The following is a 23,786-nucleotide window of genomic DNA, read 5'->3' as shown; positions in this document are numbered from 1 at the left end:
GCTGACCGAACTAACAACAGTTAGCAGTTTACTACTTATAAATCTTTGCTTCATAAAGTCTGCAAATCAGCTGGAGCACATCAGAGGGAAAAGCAGCAGATATATTGTGAATAAAATCTGAGCCAATTTCACCAGAATCATGAATGAAGTTCTAAAGTTGTGCTTTCTACAGTAATCAGTGAAGCCCGGACATAGATGCACTTCACTCCGGCGGCATCAGGACAGGGAAAACGTTTAATTGGATGTAAAATTAGTACACGCCCCTGAGTGCAGGATGACGTCATCAACAACTTTTTATTTATGTTTATGAGAAAATGACACACAAATGACAAACGCCATGAAGAATACCTGCACATACCGAAAATATGACTTTGTGTCAGTGTTGGTCCAGATGCTGGAGGATGGAGGACAGATGGACAGATAAAACTTGACGGGGACTTGAAGCCTCATAGTAAACTACACTGTAAACTGCACTGTAGCATCTTTGCTTAGTGTCTGCCTCATTTCTTCATGACTAAACACTAAAGATGTTCACAGGTGCCACGTTGTTGTGTTTGTGATCGGTTTCTTCCACACTCACCCAATCACAGGTCTCCACTGGCATGCGTTACCTCCCTGCCCTGTACAAATTATTTAGTGAGCAGCATCTTAGTCACGTTTCTTTTTCCAATAAGTGGGATGTGAAGTGGTGCCCGGCTCCCAGATAATGACACATATTGTGGTGACATTAATTCCGGATCAAAGGGCCCGACTGCTTCATGACATTTCAGCCAGGGAAAACAAACACAGGCGGGCCCATTACCGAGCGAGGGATGACTACCTCCACCACCCCCTCGACGCCCAGCAAACCACCCCCACTTCGGCAGGGTAAAAGGGCAACGACAGGAAAACAAACCAGCCTCATTTAGTTGTGTGTGTGTGTTTTCCAGTGTGCACGGCACTTCTGCATTTCCACTCTGAGTTACAGTACTTCCAGCTCATCTCCTTTTACAAGGCGAGGCCATTACATAATTACCCACTGTCAATTAGATCACATCCTGTGCGGCACTGCCGGCTGAAGCCATGTTAATTAATCATTGGTCCCCAGAGGTAGCTCCCTCTTGCTGATGTCATGGCCACCGTGGCCACAGTTGGCTAGAATCATGGAAAACGCCTGTCTGTCACGCCGAAGGGAATTCCTCACATCGTCTTTGATATAAGAGGAGTGTAAGCAATGTGTGTTTGTGTGCGTGTGTGTTTATTGGTTGCAGTTGTAATAGGATTGGTATGTTGTTTGTGTGTGTGTGTTTTTTTGTTTTAGTAGTCAAATAGAGAATTTAGTTGAAATACAGCAGTGCTGACATAACACAACATAAACTGAGGGTCTAACCCGTTTTATGTTTTTTGTATAATCCTGTCTCTGTGATTCCAGCATGTTAGACCTTTTTCCTTTTGAGGAATAATTCATAATTTGTGAGGCATTGAGGTTCCCTAAAAGTCTTTTTTCATCTCCCTGCATTGCATTCAGTCTTTACATCCCACATTGATTGTGTAATAGGGTTAGTTATCTTTGGGAATCTCACACTTCAGTCACAATTCCATTCAGAATCGAGTCTCAAATCAAAACCATGTGTCGATTTAAAGTTAAATGCCACACCTGGAAGCCTGGTTTGTGTGCAGCTGCATGATGTTTGTTACTGAGGACAAGGAAATGAAAATGAATCTGAGGTTGGGAGTTATGAGCTTATCAGACCTCTGTAGTCCGCTCCTCAACTCAGCTTGAGGCTACATTAGCTGATACTAACACAACAAATCTAAATCTAAAACCAAACAGTCTGCAGTTGCATTTGGGGTAATGTAGGCACCAGGTTTTGATAAAGAAATATAATGTGTGGAATAAATACCTGAAAAGATCTCACTTTGCACTGCATTGATGTTTGCTACATCCTTGTGTCCATCATGAGCCAGACAATGTTAAAGCGGTGCAAAGTGAAATCGGTGGAGACTTTTTTAATAATTAAAAATGGGGCACTATTTATAGCCACGTATTCCAGCAGACCATGTGCCAAACCGTTCACTCATTTTTTAGTCCACTAAATTGCAACATGGAGCATAACTGTCAGTTAAGCTCACTGTCTGAAAGCAAAGAAAGTAGTTAAAGAGTTTACATCAGTTTTTAAATCCGAAAGGTGAACTGCAGTAACATGTTGCAGTCTGCTGCCAGCCGAGAATCCTCTGTTTGCTGTGACATTCATTCCAAGGAAAACTGTCTTTATTCAAATGACTGCACAGGTGTGTTCCTCTGGAAACTGCAAACCAAATGATCGTGCTGCAGTTCAGCGCTCCACTCTGCTAATGCTCCACTCTCGTAACGCTGGTCTCTGGGTGATGCTGTATGATGCATTCACGAAAACACTTAACCTTTGTCTTTGGAAGGTTAGATATTAAGCTATTAAATCCACAATGGGCCAAACACTTGCCCCAGCCTTAGTGGGAATCGTGGATTGAGTGCTGTTCCAATGTAAGTAAATAAGATTTTAATACCACAAGTGATCTGTAAGTCTTATCTCAGTGTTCATGCATCTGTGTCTACATGCTCTTTGCAGTGACACAGACATGGTGCTGCATGTAGTTTTGATTAATCTCCTGTGTGTGTGTGTGTGTGTGTGTGTGTGTGTGTGTGTGTGTGTGTGTGTATGTGTATGTGTGTGTTGTCATAATCTTCCAGTGCCATGATCAAAGCAGGTAGGCCTGTGGTCACACACTAACTCACACACACACGACAGACAAACATTCCTCCAAACGGTTGTTACATGCCAGAGTCAAATTAGTCCATGGGCTTTTTAAGTGGCACAAAAGGTTCAAATTAGAGACAGGACTTTGAAGCCGTACAGTTTGCAGGGATAGTCTGTAGCCCCTCGTGGTTTTGGCCTCCATATCATTCCCCCAGAAAAGAACATGTTCACATCAAAGGTTAACCGGGGCATGTGTACTGTAACTTGTCACCAGCATAGCCCTGATTTCCAAACAGTGGGGAATTGGGACAGAATGGTATGTGGGCCGGGAAGAGGCATAGTGTGTAATTACATCGGGATCTGTGGGTCGCTCTCAAGCCCTCTGACTGCATATTATAGATGAAGGTTGGTAATTTGATGAAAAGACATAGATTATTGTAGATTATGTTCATATAGTAAGAGCTCACCTACAGAATATCCATATAATGGTGCATGATAAGAGGCAGGACTGCTGCATTAGTCAGTCACTCCATGGTATGACTTTATCCCACAGTGGGTCATACATACAGTACAGCCTTTAGTCTGAATAGGTTTCCATATTCTCTTGAACTGTAGACCTAGGTTCGTGCTGATTGGCATTCCGATCACGTAACAATGATGAATGGTTGATAGACGATATTGAGGTGATTTGAATTTTTCAACTTACAACCTCGTTCACAAAAAACGTATGGAAACCATAAATATAACACACTATGTTCAAGTGAATACAGTTCAAAGACAAAGTATTTAATATTGACACTTTTCACATATATACACACTCATTCTGATTGGTGCCTGACACACAATCCAAAAAATATATATGTAAAAGGGAAATAAAAGGCATGATCAAAATGATTCATTCTTTGCAGATGACTGTGTCATGATTGGGCATAATTGAAAGGTTCTGGTCGTTCGGGCAAAAAGTGTGTTGTGGTCTGACGATGACGATGAATTTCAAATTGTGTGTCACAACCTTTTTGGGGGGGATCGTGGTTGAACTATCAGAACTATAATATTGGAGATATTCTAAATAATCATCTCTGCTGTGCATTTTGAGATCTTTTCTCTGAATCTGACACCTGTATCTCTGAACTCCATGCTGCCTGCTCACCTGAACTCTGCTGTGCCCTCCACAAGAGTAGTTAAAGTTACACATATGGTTTGTATTATGATATTAAAGATAAGATAATCATGTTAAACAGAATATGATGTTATGATAATGTCAAACCAAGCACAGACACGCTGACATTTGAAACAGAGCTGGTCTTTGAATGAAGGAGACATTGCTGTTAAAATTCTATACACTTTTTAATGTTTACCATAAAATAAAATAAAATAAAAAATACATTTCTGTTTTATGTAGCAGAAGATCACCAACTCTACATGAAAAAAGACTGATGTGGTTGGTGTTGACAGGTACAGCAGTGATGGTGATCTCTGGCACCTCCATCCTGCCATGTCTCAAGTACTTGTTGACAATAAATATTGTTTATATGGCATCTTTCATGTAGATATGTCAAAAAAAGAAAAAGTGCTTTACATAACAAAAAAGGAAAATTAAGAATTATAAAGTTTGATAATAGAATAATAAAACTTTTTTTTTATTACTATATAAATAGCAACAACAATGTGAGATGCAGGATCGCAAAAACATCACGCTGGCCAGGAGGTGTGCCGAAAAACAGGTTGACTTTTATTCTCTTATCAAAGTAATGATTTCCACTCATTCCATCTTCCAATCCAAACAATACCCCACCTCCATTTAGTCTTCATAAAGAGTACCTATAGAGGCGTGCTCCCTCTTTAAGCCCATGCCCAGAAGCACAAAGGACTGGAAATAGGTGAAAACCACATTGTCTGTCTTGTACTATTCCTCATTTCATTGTTTTTATGATTACATTTAACTAATATGACTATGCTCACTTTATCATCCAACATAGCAAATCAGTTCAACAATTAAAATTGTATACAGCACACAGTGAGGGAGTTAGCACTTCCTTACAAACAAAAACTTTATTTTTGATTATTTTTTCATATGTAGCAATTATAGCTAATTTAGGACTCTGTAATCACCTAATAAAAAAAATTAAAAAATGTGCCTGTACAAAGTGCGTGTGTGTGTGTGTGTGTGTGTGTGTGTGTGTGTGTGTGTGTGTGTGCGTGTGTGTGTGTTTGCCTTGGCGTCGGTGCTCTGTGATGTTGCTCAGCAGCATATGGAGCCTCTGGGTGCTGCACAGAGCCACGGGCGCTCTAAAGCTGCTCCAGCTTATAGCATGGCACTTAACATCAGCTATGCTTGGTTGTTCAGAAGACAGAGGACACGGGAGTAGAAAAGGATAAGTGTGTGGCTCGTGTACTTGGGGAAAGAAAAGTGTCCTCTTACTTTATCGACAGAGTCTGTTGGATTTGGGATTTAAAGAAGTCTTCTTCTGCTGATACACGTACATGTATTGAGGTTGGCTGTAAATGAGATGCAGGTGGGCTTCGTCCTATGCGGTCAGCTCAGGTGGTTTTCTGTGTTCTTCTCTGATATCAGCAAGCAGTCCCAGGATTGATCAGAAACACTTGTGTCTCCTGTTATTTTCCATTCACAGTATTACAATATCATTGAACAATAAACAGTAGCAGAAAAAGAAGAACTGTTGAGTGGGACTGGAGCCAGACTTAGATTCATAATGACATCCAAGAAAGTTGAGTGGGTTCTTCTTTTTTTCTTCAATCTTTTGTTTTTATTCCTCCCTGCTTATGCTGAGTCATAGTTTTGTGGGATATGAGGCTGGATAGTATTGCGTCATCATCGAAACCTTCACAATGAGGTTTCATCTTTTGAATCAACTCTTAACATCTCCACCCCACATGTAGGCAGCATCGCCTGCCTTTTCCCTCAGATCTCACTAGTGTGTGTGTCTGTGTGTGTGATGGTGTTATCTCCGTCTTCACCTTTCCTGACACTTGTGTGGCTCATCAGCAGCTATGTGAAGTGACAGGCCACATCCTGGGGCAGCCGGCAGGAGCTGGCGCGCCGCAAAAGAGCAGCACAACTCCACGATAATACACACCCACATGTGCAGAGACACACGCATATACACACAAACACACACACACACACACACGCACCTCAGGCCATTCCCCAGTCTTAATTCCTAAACGCATTTGCTCCAGTTCCTGCTGAGACGCTGCAGGGGAGACTGTTGGGGGATAGAGGAGGGGCAGGCTGCATGGAGGACTAGCTCTTAACACACTATTACCCCCAACCGACACACACATCAAGTAATCTACCACCCCTGATATACATACATTCACTTAAAATTGACAGAGCTGAAGGGACCGGGCTGGTAGTGCCCAGTACAGCGAACACAGTAAGTGGCAGAGACGTGGAAAAGGTGGCAAAGCCCAACAACATGTACAGCACAGAATGTTTGAAGTGTCAAAAGACTGGCTGGGAGACTAATGGAGGTAGATAGACCCAAAGATTCTCTCTTCCTGAAAAAAGTATTAAAATCTTACTCCTATTTTTTCCATTGTTAAAATCTGAAAAACAAGCATACAAAAGATCTGATTTGTTTATGAGTAGAGATATTAAGTAGAAATGCCATGGTGCGTTTTGGTAATATTCTGCTACGTATTCATCCAGAAACCACTCAAACTTAAAGATTAAGTAAGCAACTAAGGTCGTATTTTGTGACACCAATTAAACATTTTGAGCACTCAAATTTGTTCTTTTGACCAACTTCTATATATGTCAAGCAGCCCACACTCAGCTTTCATAGTAAAATATTTTCTTTCCCACCGAGCTATATATTGTTTGCTTTGCAAACACAAATAGACACCATATTTTTTCTCCTGATTACATTTCACACTCTTTTTGTTTGTATTGATAACCTTGTGGGAACTCAAAAATTAGCCTTCAAATATCACAGTGAATTTAGCAAAATTAGCTGCGACTCCCCCTGCCCTCGGCTAGCCCTCTGGGATTTAAAGAGGAAGAAGGAGCGAGGGCCAAAGATGAAAGTGTCTGGGGATCTCAGTAAAATCAAAAACAAATCTCTGGGAGCGTCTGGGTTAACCCCTTTGGCTGTTGACGGCTTTGAAGTGCTCAGCTGTACAGTTAATTGTCAGAGTCGGGATTAGAGAAAGGTGGTAACAATTTAACCTGGGCAACCAAAGGGACTGAAGGCCACTACTCAGGCCTATCAGGTGTTTGCAGATGTTGTGTGTGCGCCTCAGGAAAAGCGACAGCAAACTCCTGGAGATGAGAGGAAGGCTTAACCGACCCATAATGCTTTGTTTGCTCAAGCCCCCATCACATTGTAATTGGCTGGGAGGGGGAACAGAAGCCAGCTGATTGGACAGCTGGTGCACTTAACTGTTACTATTTTGGATTGTATGCTGGCCCAGTTCTTCACTCTGTTTCCCTTACAATAAAGGCAGGACTGATTTACAGTCTGGAGAAAGATCCTGATGGACAAGATGTTCTGTCACCAAGAAGAACATTGTAAAAGGAGCAGTGACTAGTGTCCATTTGATGCAGGAAGATATATTTTTCCAGATTTCTGACCAAAATTACAGGTTGCTGAACGGACAGACACTGTCTACATTTTCTTCAGCCAGCAAATTCAGTGTTAAAAAATTATTCACTTAGTACCATGGAGGTGAACCCCAAGAAAATTGCATAGTTTTTATTAATTATAATTATTTTTATATGTTCTATTGTATCCACCCACTGTAACTTTGAAGGCCCATAATGAAATCAAAAAGATCATGAAGGGGGGCCTGATCCATCACTGTCCATGTGTTTTGAAGAGCTGATTCACTGGGTGTTTAATGGATGCCTAAATGCTGCAGAGATGCTTGAAGAAACTCCGGTAGTGTCTTCAGTCTACAGTTTGCTGTTGTTGCATCTCTCTTGTGAAGTACTTGCCTCTGGATTATTGTCATAACCTGCTAGATGCTGCCCGAGAACATCGCCTTTGAACTTGCAAACGCAAATGTTACTGTCAAGTCGTATTGAACCTTCCCTCTTTGTCTCTTTCTTTCTGTTTATCCTGATTTTCATGACAGCTGATGTCTCTTTTTTCTGCTGTGGTGTGTTTGAGACTTGCTGGTACTGATCCCAGCTGTCACCTTTGCTTTCTGATCTCTTCAGGTAAAACAGGTCCAATTTGATCCAGACCTGAGTTTGCATTTAGGATAGACGGAAGCTTTTCTCTGTTCTGCCTGTCTTTGTGTATGCTGGTGGATTTCTACCAACTTCACACTGCTCTGTGTGTGTATCAGAATGTTCCTCATCATCATTTAGACTTGGCATCTTTTTTAACTTTCAGTGCAACTGTTTTTATTTCAGTAATAGTTCCTCATGGTAAGAATATGGTTATAAAATACAGATTTTAAAAAAGGCCATACTTAATTGTAATGAACACTGCATGAAGGTCACTTATGCTAAATGCCCGTCCAGCAACCCAACCTCCACCTTTTCAGCACACTAAATCAAGGTCACACCACTCCCTGCATTTGCACTTAACATTGGCATTGGAAATAAATCATGTGCTGCTGAGTTGTTCAATAGAAACATAATTCCCAGAGATACTGCACAGGATTGGAAAACAGTTCCATCGACTGCTCATGATGACAATAAGCTCAGACCTAGTTTCATTTTGCTAATGTGTCCAACTGTTTGATCACATGTCAACTCAACAAACTGTACCAAAACTGCACAGTTTGACTGTGAAGTCTCTCACACAAGTAGACAGTGATCCGTCGACTTCTATGCTTCCACTGTGAGCACACACTTTAACTGTCTGTCTTTTATGGCCATCAGTCCTGGTCCGCATTAACAGTGATGACAGTAGACGTGTGTGGCCATGTTTCCTGCTGCCTAAACGCAGGCTGACAGGCCTTGTAGGTGGTACTGACAGCTGGGTCCTGTATCACTGATCCGGGCTTTGTGTTTAGGCGTTAACGGAAGTAAGGCAGAGTTTTGTTCAAGGCGTCAGAATCTCATGTTTGATTGGCAGACAATGTAGACGGCCACACATGACCCAACCCCCTGCTGGGATGGAGAATAGGCCTTCTGTTCCAAAAACAGTCTGCCGTTTACAGCTACCGCTAGGCCAATGAAGAGGTCCTTAACTAGAAATAAGATGATAGATCGTCAATGTCTTTTCAATACGTTGGCTATTATTCAGTTAGTTTGATCGGATACAGGATGTGGATCCAATATCATGAACACCTGTACAATAAAATATAGCTGCAATAAATATGAACTTTGATGCCTTATCCCTTTACACAACAATGATAAGAAAAAAAGAAAAAACACAAAACACAATAATAGGAACATAAGTAAAATGAAAATATAAACATTTAAAAATATATATTAAATATAGTTTAAAGTTCAAAGCAGTTAAAAGCTGAAAAGTAAGGGGCTCTGTGCCTCACAGTAACAGTTAAAGTCACATTGCATTACAGTGTGATTGAATATTCAAACTAATGATTATCAGTCTCCAGGTCATATTTTCATATTTTGATATTTTTGTATTAGTAATGTAATACTTAATTAATGTAAGTATTTAGTAACTACACACCAGTTCCAAACATATACTACAAACCTTTAAAAAAAAACAGTGGTGACACCGACTATCTCCGTCTCTCCATCTCTTCCCCCTTTGGCTTGAAGAAGCCTGGCACCACGCTAACAGGTTATCATCCTCCACCCGAGCTGTAGGTTAGACATATTAGCCCTCCGTTGCCCACCACAGGCATGTGGTGCCAGTCTAGCTGGATATCAGTACGACACGCTGCCTCACTGGCACCAGAAGGTCCATTTAGCTGAGGCTTTCATCCCCCTCCCTGCCCACCCAACATTATCAGAGCCTTTCTTTCACTTTTTTTTTATCTCCTCTGCACACATCCTTGCTGTATCTCTCTCTCTCTTCCTGTTTATTTCACCTCATTTCATTTTCCTTTTTCGTTTTAAGGTAACGCCTGGAGTCTGTAATCTAAAATTAGGGCACTTCATTGAGAGATGAACTCTTGGTTTTAAGTATAATTATGTCTCTTTCTTGACTTTCCTGATTTAATTATTTTTTTATCTCTTCTTGTTCACCACTGCTTTATTGTTAGGCTGCGTTCAATTGCTTAAAAGGCCAGCTGTGTTTTATTTAAGTTGGGTCTTAAATTCTGCATTAAAAAGTCCCTAAAAGGTAATGTCTTTTTTTATTATTATTTTTATTATTTTAGTAACCATCTTCTTCTGTCTTCTTTGCACATTTTCATATTCGTCCACCTCCAGTCCTACCTTCGTCTTCCTCTCTGACACCATGCATTCTCTCTCTCTTCCTCTCTCCCCCCCTCCTGGGTTCCCTGGTGGGGGTGCTGTTTGTAAAGCATTATAATTTATAACGGAGCAGAGTGGATTTAATTTCAGTGTGCGGGGGCTCGCCAGCAGGGCGCCAGCCTGCAATCAGGGGAATCAGCAGCTCGCACAGGGCCTGCAAACACACACACACACACACACACACACACACACACACACACAGCAGACCCCCACATAGAGCCAGCTAGAATGGAAAGTATTATCAGTGGCCACAAACGGACAGTGTTTCTCGTCACCCAACTCCCTGGATGCTCCCTCCGCAGCCCGGCACCTTCTCAGCTTCACTTTCAGCCCTGCTGCAGCTGCCCTTGCTCTCTCTTCCCCTCTCTGTTCCTCTGTAATTTCTCTGTCTGTGTCTGGCTTACATTATCTGCATCTTCCTCCCCTCCCCTTTCTCTCCCTCTCTTACTCATTGTCTCTCATTACCACTCATTACCTATTTGTTGGGGGTAAGAGGCTTTCTCATCATAGACTGCTGCCTTCTAAAGACGAAAATGAAGGTTCACCAGAAGGTCATATCCAACTATTAGTCCTCCTGTGTCCTTGTCAAATATTTGCCTTTGTCCCTTCCTCTCTCTATCCCGTCTCTTCTGCCTCCGGGGGGGGGGGGGGCTTTTTTCCCCTTCCCTACCCATTTGCCAGTTGCAATTTCCCCTTCATAAATCCTGCTTCTGTGGCAAACTGTGCCAGACGGTGGGATGATCCTTCCTTGCAGAAGGTCAGAGACCGAACAAGAGGAGGAGGGGGAAAAGATAATGTTTCTCTTTAGATAGTCGTTTTGCTTCACATTGGACACAACTGTCAATCTGACAGTGGCCCTGGATGTTAACACGGCAGATAAAAGTTAGCTGATGCTAGCTTGGTGCACATGCAGGAGAGCTGTGACTGAATTCACAGTACTTTGAGTTTTGAAACTGCAATGATGTGTTTGAGTTTATGCAATCTGAAATGACCTCACTTTACACACATACAGAAAAAAACTCCTCCTTCCTTTCACTGTCTGCTGAAAACTCAATCACTGTCAAACAATTACCAAAGGGCAACAAGGGCAGCACTCCATCTGTGAACAAAAACAATCAAGGTGAGGCTCGAATTCACTTAGACATTCTGCTTAGGTTAGGATAAATTTACACCGTTGGCCTCTTTCTGTGAAAATCTTGTGTAAAATGAGTGTGTGTGTGTGTGTGTGTGTGTGTGTGTGGGGTTGTGTGTGTGTGTGTATATATATCTATATATATATATATATATAATATATATATATATATATATATATATATATACATGAGTAAAGTAATCATCCTTTAGCCTCCACCATGATGCTAGCTACATGAGTTAACCTGACCTAACAGATGGACTTTCATTAAGGAACCCACAATTTGCTCCTTGCTACTTGAATTTATGCTCCACACACACACCAGACTGTAATCATTTGGTTCCTATGGTATACCAAACCAAATAAACAACTCCATAAAGGGTTCTTGACAAATCTGTGTCATGTAAACACTCCTGCATGTCGTTATAGTAACACAGAAGAAGTGAACTTCATATTAAGGGTGCAACTGTGCATGCATTTGAAACAGTGTCGGTTAAATACATTTTATATCTAATCTCAAAAGTCAAGTTTCCTAAGAAAGTTTTTTTTTCAGAATGAGCTTCTGATGTGACATTTCTAAAAGGTTCAGTTCCATAAATAGGTGCAATCTGTGAGGTTTATTAGTTTATTAAAATAGACATATATATACATGATTTGATTTAATAAGTTCATTAATAGCAATTTGTTAAAAGTCAGCTCATAATCATTTATTTTAAATAATGTTCATGTAAGTATGATGAGCGGTGAGCAGTGATGTAGGTTACCGTCACTTTAAAGGTCCGGTGTGTGAGATATAGTAGGCTCTATTTTCTTATCTTAGAATGAGACTTTTATATCTACAGATGCTGCAGGTCCTCTTCCACAGAGTCCACCATGTTTCTACAGTAGCCAAGACCAGACAAACTAGACACGGCCCCGCTATGGGGCCTTTAGTGCTTTTTATAGCCACTGTAGTTTCACCTTGACTCTAGAAAGAAAAGGGTGAAGTTGAGGGAGTTTGAAGTCAGCAACTACAAGGTCTATCTAATAGGTCAAATATGTTTCTTGTGCTGAGGTGAATTTGTAAAGGTGTTGTTTTCTTTACTTTTCTTTCTTAACCATAATACAGTTCATCCGCTCAGCTTCAGCCCCCCACACCGCCTCATACATCCTTTAAATTTTGGGGTTCTTCCTCTGTTATCTTACTTTGGGAGATATATTTCAGAAATCATCATGGATAAATGGATAAAGCATCAATTAAAAAACAAAAAAAAAAAAAAAAAAAAGGAAAATTCAATTGCATGCTTTTACTAAAATGATCACATGCTGCTTGTCCACTTGTGCAGGTGCCAGCTGTATAACTTGTTTTGCAGTGCCACACATCACTAAATCTCACCTCATCTTGCTCGTATTAGTTTTTGTTGCGTTGCCGCCGTGCTTAATCCTCTGGGATGCAGATAGTTCTAATCTGAGGCCTCAGCCACTGTGTTGTTCTGTTCCTGCTGTTATATTAGGATGATTGGGCATCTGCTGCGGAGGTGCTAAGCTGGGAACAGTCCAATCTCCAATAGGAACTGTGTCTGACGCAGCAGCACTATTGTTCCACAGTGTGTGTGTGCATGGTGTAGATACAGTCTGATATAATGACAACCAGGGTTGGGTTATGATCAGAAACTTGGAATAGTGAATGCAGGAGCTAAAAAAAAATTGCTTGCAAAAGTTTAGTGTGATTGAGCATTTCGTGCCTGGTGCACATGTGTATTATTACTGTTCACTATTGGGAACTCAGCACCATCTTTCTCCATTTAGTATAATTAATACCCTGCCTTTCCACTCTTCTTGGATTTGCTCGCCTTTATCTAACCCCAACTAACGACTACAAGAAATGCTTTATGAGCTCAGAAGAATAACATACAAGCACAACACACACACACACACACACACACACACACACACACACACATGCTTCATAAGGTTCGGCATCAAAAAGCCACAATTAGCTCATTTATATTCGCTGGACATTTCTGAACCACATGAATTGGACAGGAAGCAGGTCATTTCTCTTCCTGTTACATGCTCCAGCAGCACAAGTTCAGAGGAAGGGCTCATCTCATAAAGGCTCCAACACGAGCCCCCTTTTATATGTGGAGATCTGACCCCACACCCCAACACTCACCCCGCCTGTACAAAATAAAACAGGGCGCTGTGGATTACTCACTTGTGTGTCAGGCAGGTTATAGGTAAAATAGAATTTCTCAGCTCATTGATGATTCATGATCAAAGAAAAAACACAAAGAATGATAAAATCACAGTTTAGAAGCTGTGGATTTAAATGTGGTGTACTTTTTCATGAAATATGATGATTTGGTTATTTGATTTGTCTCAGCTCTTCATCTCTTTCCTCTCACCACTAACTGCTACCAAAATAAAGACAGACATGTCAACAAAAGAAACTTATTTTCTCATTTATCTCCAGTTGCTGGCCATGCAGATAGTTTCAGATTTGATTTTTATTATTATAAAAAATGTTTTTCCAAAAAAATCTGCCTGCCCACAAAACACACTATGTACAGTTTATTTAGGGACATACTTCTCAAGCAAACAAGCTTGCCTGATTAAAACAATGTGCACGTCGATTAAATCAGGGTGAACTCCAAGTATCTGAAACCCTGCTCAAGAACTATGTAAGTGAGCTGTTTTATTGTCCTGTAAATGTCTGATCTCTAACCCTACCTCATACAAGGAATAACACGGACACGTTATATGTATTGTACATGTTACATATTGCACAGGTGTTTCTGTTATTAAGTCCACCCTGAGTATTAAGAGGTCAGTCATCTCACTCTGGATAATCCTAGTGATTACAGCTATCTGTACCATATCTTAATACATTTTCATCATGACTTCATGATGAAAATGTATTGTATGTATGTACTGTATGCTAAGTGTTATCATGGAGCACCATGACATCAGCATTTTAACATAGGGTTTCAAATGAAGGAAAGTTTCCGGTGAATAGTCTCTGTGTGCTCTGGGCTCTAAAGTGTGGTCCAGGTACAGAAATCACCTGTGCAGGTAGGGGGCGTGGCCTCAACAGCCCTGCAGTAAGCAGTGCAATGTGCATGTGATTGAGAAATAGCAGCTATTCAAGTGTACTGTACCTGTGTCTGGTTGTTTTAGTCAAGATTATGCTAAAATATATTTTCCCCAACTATACTCAAGTTCCCTTTTAAGGGCCAACCTGGTTTATTCCCATAAATCCCTCTTAATTCCCATAAATTCATCTTAATTCCCATGGGAAGTTTCCAACTTCAACAACATCCTGGAATTTTGCAACCCTAATGAAGGCTGCCTAAAGGTGTGCCAGTTGCAGGGTCCTGCATGCATGCTGATGAAGTTGAATGGAATTGTCTCATCATTCATGGTATCAGTCAGTCACTTGTTGACTTCTGTCTTTGCACAGTGGTCTCTGTTTCCCCAAAATGACACACTGTTTGGTTTTTAAGTTGCTCCCAAGCCATGCTCCTTTTTTTTACTGGAGTGATTCGTTAATGTGGGAGACGCTCTCCTCCAGTCATATTTGTTTATTCTGATAAACCTGAGTGTCGCCGGGCAGACTGTGCCTGCCAAAATCACTTCTCTGCCAATGGAAATAAACCTAATGACCTTGCTTGCCTTGCCAACTTCTAAAGACACTGAGTGTGTGTGTGTGTGTGCGTGTGCGTGTGTGTGTGTGTGTGTGTGTCACACTAATGGCTACAGAGTTGTAGTTGTTTCATTTAGGTCAGAGTTATGAAGTGTTATGGAGCCCTTTTAGGTTTTAACCTCCCTTGGCAGCAGTTAAGATCTATATTACAAAGGTTAGGAGGCTTTACAGTCGCTCATTTTTGCTTTTCTTTTTTCATCATGTACATGCATGTACACACACAACCACACACACTCCAATGAAGCTGTACTGGCCGTGGCCTTTATACATGAGCTATACTCAAATTTAATCAAAAGTCCTAATGGGTTCTGTGTGGGACGTTCCCTTCTACTTGTGTGTGTGTGTGTTTGTGTGTAGGCAGGCCAAAGGGGGCCTTAGAGGCAGCAGTGGTTGATTGGAGGGCACATGTGTGATGTGGCTGAGAGATCAAACACACACTCTTGATGAATGTGAGAGCAGAGGGCCAGCACTCCTTTTCTCCGCTTCTGATCAAGGTTGGGGTGTTCCCGGTTCATTACACACACACACACACACACACACACACACACACACACACACACACACACACAAACACAGTCCTGTTATAGAGTCAGTCATTGATGGTAAGAATACTGGTGAAGCACATTTATATTTCACCACTTATCTACATTTCTGTTTAATGCGTGTGTGTGTGTGTGTGTGTGTGTGTGTGTGTGTGTGTATTATGTGGGGGGGGGGGGGGGTGGGTGCCAGTAATGAGGTCAATCTCCTGTGTGGAGCTAAAACCTCTGTGTGTCTTTATCTCTGTTACACGGGCAGAGGATTATTCTCATCACTCTCAACACCACTTTCACTCTTAGCACTCTGCACACATTCTGCTTCTTCTGTTCTATTGACATGCAGCTGAAGTCAGTAAATTACTACTGGTTGATGTTAATTCACTTTTTTTTTTATCAAAGTTGTAGAATATCTGATGGTTCTATTGGTTGGACATGAAGGACAATGTTGAAGTTGATGTTGTCTAAAATGTGTGCTCCACACATCAAAAATGACCACCAGGCCGAGGAGTAGTAATATACAACAGAAAGCAGAGGCAAAATTAAAATCACACACCTGGAGAAGGTGAAAGATCTACTCCTTTGAATCTGAAACAAATCATCTGCAGAGAGTTTATTAGACTTGTCTCTGCAGTGCAAAGCAACACAAGTAAACTGTTAAACCACCTGAAAGAACAAAACAAACTACAGCAGAGAATGAAGGCCAAGAAGAGGCAATGTCCTCATTCAGGGTCCTAGTAATTTGAGGATAGGAGCCCTTCCTGAGCCTCTTGGGGTTGCCTGGTGTATCTGGAACTTTCTGGTGTGCATCCTTAACCATTCTCCAAGCATTATTTTTGGAGCATATGAAGTAGATGGCTTCTAGGCACGGTAGAGCGCCACCTAGCACTCAGATGAACAAACAGATCTTTGCACGGTCATGTGTGTGCTGTTTCCCTACCAGACACTTATGTTTCCCATCAGGATCCTCTTGATGATGCAGAAGTGGAAATTCCAATCTAAAATGATGTGCACACAATGACCTTTACTTTTATGGAGCTTAATCAAATGTATCAAACATTCACTAGAGAAAAAGAAAGAAAGAAATGAATCATTTACCTCCAGAAGTTCAGACTTTATTCATGTGGTATTTGTGTGGTTCACAGTTAAGTTATTTGAATACCACACCTCCTCCTATCTTTGCTGCATATGTTAATACAGTACATGCATTACTGGCTTCATTGATAACTACAACCAATGCAAATGTTACTCTTCGGCCATTGAATTTATATCTTTACACACAATATGTGTCTGCGTGTGTTTGTGTCCTCCAGCTGTCTGGGAAAGATTCTGCCTGTATGGTGTCTCTTTACACGCAGCACAATCAGTGGATGTTCCTGTTGAACCAGTATACAGCCTCTTAGTGCTCATTCAATCACCGGGCAAAATGTCTAGTGATTGACACCTCCATCCTGATTTGAAAATAAATGTTGGATTGAGAGAGATTAATCAGTTCTGACACATAGGAAAAGTTCAGTGGAGGTCATTGGGTAATAACAAGCAGCCTCGTCAAGTGAAGCGTTGGGATCTTCCACATGCTCCGTGTGTTTCTATAAGGCACGGATCCATACACACTTACGGGTACTCTATTAAGGCCAATGAGCTGGTTGTCTAAACGTTTCTCCTATCTAGAGTGCAGGGTTGTTTTGGTTGATGCTCTGCTTGTACTTCTGTACATGCCCATGTGCACCTTCTTTGTTGTACACACACATATACACGTGTCTGTCTCTCCATGCAGTCTGTTTCACCATAATTGCTAACACCCCCCTGCCCTCTGTTCACTTCACACATGACGTGGCCCACCTTTTCACCCATCTGTCGGAACTACTGTGTGAGTGTGCGTATGTATGCATGCACTGTGAGCTGTCATGCGAGGCCGGAGCAGCGTTGATCAACGGGCCAAGCTGATGGCATATGGCCATGTCCTGGGGTGCTGTGGCATGTAGGAATGCAGGATAGCAAACCGAACGGACAGGAGCTCGTACACATGGCTGTACGGATACTGATGTGCCAACATTGCATATGCAACTCATCAAGTGGAGTTCTGAGCATGCGTTTCTCTCTTTCTCTGCCTCCTCCACCCTCCACACTTCTATCATTGGTACCAACACCACAGTCACATCTCAGTACAAAGCGTGGGAGGAGTTGTCTGTTCAATATGTAAATCGGTTCTTGATTTCGCAACGGCGCCTCCTGCTATCAGGTAGGCTGCACAGTGTCAGTGTGACAGACACAAAAACTAGTCTGCTTGTTCTCACTCCTGACACAAACCAAGTTGAATAAGGTGTCAGGCTTCAGGATTCAAGCAGGTCCACAGCAAAATAAGAAAATGTTTCATTTATGTCAGTACTGGTTGTAGAGACTGGATGAAAGTTTATGCCCTCGTCCACATTTGTACGATTCATTGTGCTGAGACTCTTGGAAGCAGGTCTGGGAGGCAGTTGCATGCAGCCAAGGGGAGTGTGTAAGGCTGTGAACACAGGCTTTCAAGCAGCCATTCAGAACTGGAGGAAACCCTTTTTCCTTTAGATGTGGTACGATGACATGATGTACATACTAATTTGTTTGAAGCATTCTGCCGTTCCCCTTTGGGATTGATAAAGTGCTCCCTCTATCTATCTGTCTACAAGTTTTGGCATCACCACTTCAAACTCTTCACATGCAGCATGCAGAGTACAACGCTAAATTAACACAGATGTCTTTTTGTGCATCCCCTGAATAGAATGTAGGATCTGTGCTCTAATGTGCGTCAGTGTGAGGATCCATGCTATGAAACACACCAAACACAGTCCTTCGCTTTCCCCTCATTATTTATTCATATAGACTGATTGAATGACTCTATGGTGTGTGTTTTCCCACAGTATATGGATGCTGAGACTTTATCTAATGGACTGGATGTATGATGCATTTCAGTCTGTGCTGGTGATAGCCACCTCCATCTTGTCTGCTTTCTATGTTCTCTACAAATTTCAAAGACCGTTGTCTTATGCAGGGATCAAACATGCACCAAGTTCTATAGAGAATTATGCAACCGAAGGCCCGTTCTTTGCAGGGTGCCATGCCAAGGTGTAAGACTACACACCTCAGTGAAATCTAAGAACTGCTCACTGCTGATTCAACACAACCAGTAGGGTGAACAGTGCCACAAACACTGTAACAAACCAATGGGCAAGTTAATGATGACCCAACCTGGACATTCTGTCACTAATAGATTGTCTAATGGACAGAAGTATTTATAACCAGGGCAACAACCATCACTAATGCCAACTGCTGTCACTTTTACTATGGTGTCAATTCTTGTTGACCAGGGGATGGGACCAACTGTTAGTGATTAGTGTTCATACAAGTATTAGTATACATCTACACTATAAATTTAGAGCTGCAGTCAATAAGTCGATTAGTTGTCAGCTTTAGGTGAATTGCCAACAAATTTTTCATAATCGATGAATCGCTTTGAGGTGTCCACAGTCTCTGAAATCAGCATCTGGATTCTCATCTGAATATCTTTGGATTGCGGGGAAAACATTTGACGATGTGACCATCACAGTGATTTCACAGTGACATTTCCCACCATTTTCTGAATGAAACTTCTCATCAATTGATCGAGGAAAAAGATTGACAGATAAAACGATAATGATAATTATTAGTTGCAGCCCTACATACATCCGATAAAATCTCTGTAGCGTTGTGCTAACTTGTGATATTATTTTGAGTGTTTGTCCGTCCTTTCTCGTTCTCTTCAGGACACTAGTTAATTCAGTACAGTTATACAATACAGTTAATCCAGATGTAGGAGGAAACAATCAGAGTTGATGAAGCAAATTACGGCCAGTTTAGCATTTAAACATGTTATGGAAAACTCAGCCGTGCAAGGGTTTTTTTTTTTTTCAATTGTTTATTGAAAATAATGTTTCATCTGGACACCTTCTGTTGATTGCTAGCTGAACTTTGAATGATGATAACACAAAGATATGTCATAATGGAATATTTTTCACATTTCACTGACCAACACATTGAACTCCAGATATCTCAGCTGTTTTCCAACTCCCTATTATTTGATTTTACATCTGTTTAATAAATTACTGTTTTATTTTTGTTTTATTCATTTTCTGCCTCAGCAGCAGCAGTGATTCATTTCCTCTAACCTAATGCAGATTGCTGGTCCAGATTTTAATCCAGTGATTTTACAATAGCAGTATTATAATGACGCTTACAAAGGGATAGAATGTGAGAGTGAGTAAAATGCGGACCAGTGGCATGGCAAGCAATAAAGACTTAACCCGTGCTCCTCTGTGTTGTGGATTAAATATAGCCTGTTTGTTACAAGCTGGGTTTGGGGATAGAGGATTACGTGGTCCCTCACCTCTACAAGAACAGCTCTGGGATTGTTATGTGATCGAGCCGATGCATTAGGACCTGGTACTTATCATGCTGCTCACAGTTAGAGCACAGAGAATGTGATCACTAAACTTGTTCACTTTACCTTCTCTTTAATTGGGATTTCAGGAAGGTTCAGAGTGGACGAAGGCCTAACAAAGACGTCCCAGTCTGATTTGCACATATCCTCTGTCATGGTGTGTATAGAAACAGGTTTTCTATAGACGAGTGACAGCAAGTGGCCCAAGGCTGATAAACCTTCAGACAGACTGGGAAAAAAATGTTTTTTCTTCAGTGCCTGAGGGAAACATTTATCCATAAGATATTGTACAAAATATGTAGTGTCCATCAATGACAGTATAAAGAATGGACAGAGCCAAAAATATGTATGTGCCGCTGGCTGCTGCCATGTTTGTTGTACCACTTCTCCTGCCTCCCGTCTAATCTAAATATCAGAAAAGATGAGCATCATCAGCAGACCTGAGGTGGCCCGAATGACGCCTGGGTGTTCTAATAAGCCGTCTGTAATGGCACATACCCGTCAATCAAGCAGTCATACTGTTAATTATACACAACTTGAAACCTTAATATCATCTGAACGGGTGAGATCAAATAAATTCACCCCTTCACAGTTGTCATGGACGGGGAAATTAGCTGCCTGAATGGTTTTGGCTTCATTTCTCAAATCCACCTACAGATACTCATCAATTATTTGAAAAAAATCAACTTCTTAGCTTAAGGTTTGGCACAAAAACATGACAGACAAAGAGAAACAGTTGAAATGTTTCTTCAGTAAACTGTAGGCCGACTATCCAAATAAAGAGTTACCCGACCTTTTGATGAATCATCTTTTTTTAGAACATGTCATTACTAACACTGTGCCGCATGACTGTGAATCATATGAATCTTTCACAGCCAGCAGACACACAACAATGACGTGTGAGTTCTCCCCGCATGCCTTTGTACCTTGAGCAGCGATGACATGCTGAGATCAAAGAGGAAAAACAGTATTACATATTCTCCTTTTAATAATTAACTGTTACTACTCTTTCACTTTACTTCCATTTACATGATTCATTTCTGACACTGGACCGTCTGCCTTCCAAAGCTGAGGAAGATAGATGAGCGTCATATGCATAAACAGTGTACCAGAAAACATGGCTCACTGTAATTGTGGAGAGGAGTGATGAGTGACCGAAGGACAGATGCTGTCTTCACTGCACTGTGTTGCACTATTTTGTTCCTGTCCCAAGAGGCATCGTGGGCATGGAAGTTGTTTGTGTCATTATTTGTTCAAGAACACGAGGCATGGGAAATATTTTGTTTCTAGAATCAGATGAACTTGCACAAATTTAAAAGTGGAGAGAGTGGCAATGTTTGACTTTACCTTCACCTTTTGCTTTACCTCAAACTCAGTAAAGCTAATCTCAAGTAAACATTAGTGTCAACCCTGCAGGTTAAATTGATACATAATCTAAATCTCTCTACATATCGAGAGGTGATAAATCTCTAAAATGACATGTGTAGGTTGATTTCAAGTTCCAGTGTGTAGTATTTAGTTGCATATAGTGGTGTAATTGCTGCATTGCAATCTCCTCACATCACCTTCACCTTCCTAGTCTAAATGAGAACACTTGAGAGGTTCTGTCTAGAGTCAGGATTTAGTTTCTGTTCTGGGCTACTGTAGAAACATGTTTTTTTAAAAATGGCCACCAGCATGAAAGAGGACCCGCTCCCACTGTGAATATACAGTTACATTTTTTAAGTAACAAAAATAATAATATTCAGATTTTCAGGTTATTATACATGTATGAAAACATAGTTTTCTAGTATGTCACAGTGGCTGCTGATGCTCTTATCTGGAAAGTGAATTATAATTATCAATGAGTTTATCGTTCTACTCACGTGTCCGTCAGAGTCCTCTACGGTCTTCTCTAGTTGCGACTGACCGAGTTTTTGTACCTGCCAGATTTGCGTCATTCTGAGTTGATATAGAAACAGGTTTGTAAGCATCCGAATTTTAACACTGTGTGTTGATCAGTCAAATAATGAGTCAGAATTACTGGAAGACGATGGGTCAGGCAGAGATCATTTTATTGGAGGAGAATTCTGTTATAATAATGTTTTTCATGGCAGCTCTGAGTCATGGCGACTTGCCTCGGCTTTATGACGGTGTGCTCCGTGTGTAGGCCTACTTCTTATTAGCAAGGTGCAGTGTGTGTGCGTGTTATGTCGGTGTTCACGTCTGTAGGACGCAACTGTGTTCTTTGGCTCTCTCCTGTGCAGAAACAAAGGGAACGTGTGCATGTGTGTCTGCATTCGTGTCTGATGTTGTCTTTAACAGTTTTCCTCTGAAGCCTTGTCAGACATGCCATACTAAACACACACACACACTCACAGAGCCTCAGAGCCATTGTTTCTCACACAGCAGGGCACAGGGTCGATTGCCAGTTGTGGAGCATTATCAGCCTCCCTGTGTTAGCTGGTGTGTGTGCCTGTGTGTGTATGTGTGTTTTTGTGCAGACATGTTCTCAGCTGAGGGAGCTGGTTCACGGGCCGGTCAGAGCCGCCTTATTTCCTTTTAATTGACTTAAGATGGGCAAACAAGACCTCAGCAAGCACACGGTACCCATTACACTCACACACAAGAAACACACAAAGCCAAGATGCACACTAATGAAGCACACGTACTGACACACACACATACACACACACACACAGCCACAATTGCTCCTGCGTGTGTTAGCTACTTTACAGTTCCATCAGACTAAATGAGGGGGTTGTGTTTTCCCAGTCAGCACTGCTGCTTCCAGCCGCCTGCAGCTCTGCTACAACTCATTCAAGAGTAGTAATATTTTTATTCACCTTGCTGCATAATGTGTGCCACGGTTTAGTTACGTGTGCCCCGAGCCAACCACATGATTAGAGAGGAGACAGCTTGCAAGCTCTCTGACGTCCCGTTCACACATGGGATTCTTTTGGCTGTGTTCTTTTGGCATTAACACTTCGCCCACCACTAATAATTCCACGTTGACTCCTTTCACACATGACAGTTCTGCTCCGAGGTCAGCAAAGCAACAAGTTTGAAAATGACATAAAGGAAGAAAAGCATTCTTGCTTGCTCGCAGTCAATGACCGGCTGAACATTTATCTACGTGGCTTGACTTCTGACCTCCACAAGTCACTAGTAGTAGTTTCAAGCACCCTGTGAACCCGAAGATATTGTTTCCCACAGGTGAATCTCTTATTATATATTAATATAGAACTCTGTAGCCTATGTTACACATAAAATGTGACAGCTTACTAACTCTTGGCTGATAATAAATTGAAATGTGTGTTTGTACCATTCATGTAGAATGGGATGTCTTCATTTTCAGTTTATGTTGTTTGTCGTTGCTTGGACGTGCACTGTAAAGCTCACCTGACATAGGAAGAACATTTATTCTCTCACATTCAGTTGTCTGAGTGTTTCTATTTCTGAAGAATTTCTTATGAATTACTTTTTCAGAAGAACATGGTGCTGCCATGTAAAAATGTTAACATCCTTTAGAATCGGAATACAATAGAAAGAGAAGAGACTTAGACATCCTTATCTTGTGAACATGGAGTCTTCCAATGAGAACCTAATGTACACAGTTTCTTGTTAGACTAGTTCCTAATCCCAAATTTTGTTCAAGATCTATAAAGAAGATGGATACTGCACTCCCCCGAAACACCCATAATGTTTAAACTCGGTCCCAGGGTGAACAGGACCTGGTTCAGTAATGGGGGTAAGGACTTGGTTCAGGATCAGATTCAGTACCTAGTTCCTTCTGCTGTAGGACAATCAGAGAATCGCTTTTTACAAACCACTAGCCATCAGCATCTTCAGGTGGCTCATTGTAGCTACTTGCACGTCCAATCTGTGCTTTGATGAGCTGCATGCCTCACT

At 41.4% G+C, this 23,786-nt stretch overlaps 1 protein-coding gene across 6 annotated transcripts in view; it reads left to right on the top strand.

Moving 5' to 3' along the window:
* The window catches only part of bcas3 (BCAS3 microtubule associated cell migration factor), a 327,897-nt gene that overhangs the window by 165,044 nt on the left and 139,067 nt on the right, over window positions 1–23,786 (top strand). The gene's annotated exons all lie outside the window — the stretch shown is intronic.

This window comes from Larimichthys crocea, chromosome VII (assembly GCF_000972845.2).
Source record: "Larimichthys crocea isolate SSNF chromosome VII, L_crocea_2.0, whole genome shotgun sequence".
Taxonomy (NCBI): Eukaryota; Metazoa; Chordata; class Actinopteri; family Sciaenidae; genus Larimichthys; species Larimichthys crocea.
The sequence above is the reverse complement of the archived record's forward strand: the minus strand, read 5'-3'. Positions and strand labels throughout refer to the sequence as shown.